This window comes from Mauremys reevesii, linkage group 1, assembly GCF_016161935.1.
Source record: "Mauremys reevesii isolate NIE-2019 linkage group 1, ASM1616193v1, whole genome shotgun sequence".
Classification (NCBI taxonomy): domain Eukaryota; kingdom Metazoa; phylum Chordata; order Testudines; family Geoemydidae; genus Mauremys; species Mauremys reevesii.
The window spans coordinates 179,630,701-179,633,549 of NC_052623.1; positions in this window are offsets into that span (position 1 = coordinate 179,630,701).

Here is a 2,849-nt window from a genome sequence, read left to right on the forward strand (position 1 = left end):
AGGCCAAGGGTCTTTAGTGTTGTGCGGGAATCTTACAGGCTGTGTAACTTCATATCCATCTGTTCCGCAAACAGGGCCTTGCCATCAAACGGAAGGTCCTGTAAGGAGTTCTGCACCTCGCTGGATACCCCAGACAGCAGGAGCCACGACGCCCTCCTCATGGACACCGAAGAGGCTATAGACCTTGCAGCCATATCTGCTGCATCCAAGGGTGCCTGAAGGGCTGCCCTGGCAGCAGCTGTACCCTCCTCCACCAGAGCCTTGAACTCTTTTTTGTCACGCTTTTGGAGGGAGTCCTCAAATTTGGGCAGAGACCCCTACAAATTGAACTCATATCTTCTCAGCAGGGTGTGGTGGTTCGCCACGCTTGGTTGGAAACTTGAGGACAAATAAACCTTTCTACTAAATAGATCTAGTCTCCTTGAGTCCTTAGTCTTAGGAGTAGGAGCTGGTTGACCTTGCCTCTTCCTATGGTTGACCGACTCAACCACAGGGGAGTTGGGGGCAGGGTGGATATACAGGTGTTCCATTCTGCCCTCTTAGAGATGGGGGGCAAGGAAGCCGGGGTTTGCCACAAGGCGTTCAAAATCTTTTCCACCCCTTCATGGAGTAGGAGAGCCACCCGGCCCGGTGCCGAAGCCAACAGGACATTGAAGAGGGAGTCCAAGGGTTCTTCCACCTCCTCAGCTTGAAGGTTGAGGCTTGATGCCACCCTTTTCAACAGTTCCTGGTGGGCTTTAGAGTCCTCCTGTGGGACAGGTGGAGGAGTGGCCGTGATCGCCTCATCCGGGGAGGATGAGGGTGAGGGTACGGTACTCTGCATCCCCACCAGTGCCGCAGGTCCTACCACTTGGTCCCCCTCCAGGTGCGGAACTGGGGATGAATGCTTCACTGACTCCTTCCTGAAAGGTTGAGAAAGGGACACTGATGGTGTCTCTGAGGCTCCGGCCACTGAGCGAGCCACCGCCGGGGCTGCATCGGGGGCCACAGGGCCTATTGGTACACATGGTGCCGGCCAAGGAGCCCGGTGCCACTGCACCTGCTGTGGCACCGGCGGAGCAGGCTGTTCAGCCTGACTAGCCTGGCCCATCAACTGACGACAGCGAAGGGAGGCCAGGATGGCATATGATCTGCTGCTATCCTGGGGCCGGGACGCGTGGTGGCATCGGGAACAGTGCCGACCATGAGACTGTGATCCTGGTGTGTAGGAGCAGGAGTACCTGAGAAGTCAGGAGCAAAAAGCTGGGACGTCTCCAGGAACTACTTGACTGATGTTTGTGTGCAGCTAATAAGGTAACCAAACAAAAGTCATCACATCACATCCTGTTATTATATAAATGCCCTTTTGAAGTACACTGTGTACTTTCAAGTTGTGTCACATCATGAGCTGGTCAAATGCTTCATTCTAACTAACATTCACTGTTAATTGAAATTTTTTTTTATTGGTGAATTATTTGTGAACTGATCCTCATTTTTGTGAATGTATTTGTTATTTGTAACTAGTTGGTGGTTAGTTTTGAATTAACCATTTCAGAAGCTGTTTAATTTGGCCATTGATGTTGTTTGGTTGGTTGCATAAGCCACACGTATTACTTCTCTTCCCTGATTATGTGGCAATTTTCTTTTCAGCAGGAGAATAAGGATTACCAAATGGCAGTACTCTTGGTCACTTCAGAATATACATACCTCTATTTTCTGGAGAAGTGTAAGAAAAAACAGAAATCTCCCACACCTTTGGAAGAACAAAATCTGTTCACACAAATGTTGGAGACTTATACTTAACAATGGGTATGAATATGGGTAAGCCAAACAATGGTTTACAGTTTGAATGCATGTTCCTGAATGCAACAAACAGCTAGAGTCAAATCTTCTCGTCTCATGCCTTGAGTAAAGCTTGTAGTTCACCACTAGAGGACCCCCTCTTCTTTTAAATGAGAAAAACAACTAAATGAGAAACCAAAGTGTATTCCTTTGCACATAAAAATGTGTGAATGTGGTCAGTGTTTAGAGACTTGTTGGCAGTCGCAAATGTTCAGAGCTTGCTTTAAGATGAAAAGAGATTTCTGAAGCAGTTTCTGGTTCAATTAACCAACCCATATAATTAAATGTTTTAATGTACTGAAAATCTCACTCTCTAAGACATGTCATGTTTTATAGGATTGAACTGGACATAAAAGTGTTACAAACCAAGAGAAGAATTTCAGCCTATTTCTGCTGCAACCTCAGAAAATGCTCACCTCCTCTCCTCCCCAAAAATCAAACTTTACTCTCCCACATCACTGAAACTCCTTGACATCTTAGGACCAAATTCTGATCTCATTCAACTTCAGTAGGTTTGTGGAGGTGTAACAAAACAGGTAGCATCAGGGGTGGGAGGGAAGGAGGGTTTCTATGCAGTTCACTGAAGCTATCATGCAGAAAAAAAAAAGCAGGGGGGAGCTCGGGGGAAAGAAATTGTAGGCCCTGTACTTGAAGGGTGATCAGTGAGGGCAGATTCATATGCCTGTGCCTGTGAAGAGTCCCATTAAGCTCAGTGCTCCATAGGGTATGATGTCTACTCACACTAAAGCAATTGCAGGATTGTGACTTTGCAGAATTAAATTCACCATTAAGAAATGTGTGAGGTAAAACTTGGCCCCTAAAATAAAGAAACCATTGAGCATTTTAGTGAGGTGCTATTTCTTTCTCTCACTCTCAAAGACTATTTGCCTGAAGGATTTGGTCATTGCAATAATAATATGTTATGGGTCCGCTGTCAATAAAAGTTACCTGTTAGGACATGATAAATAACAGAAGTTAGACACTGAACTCAATAGGAAGTTTGGCAAGAAGAGAGACTGTACTACCTG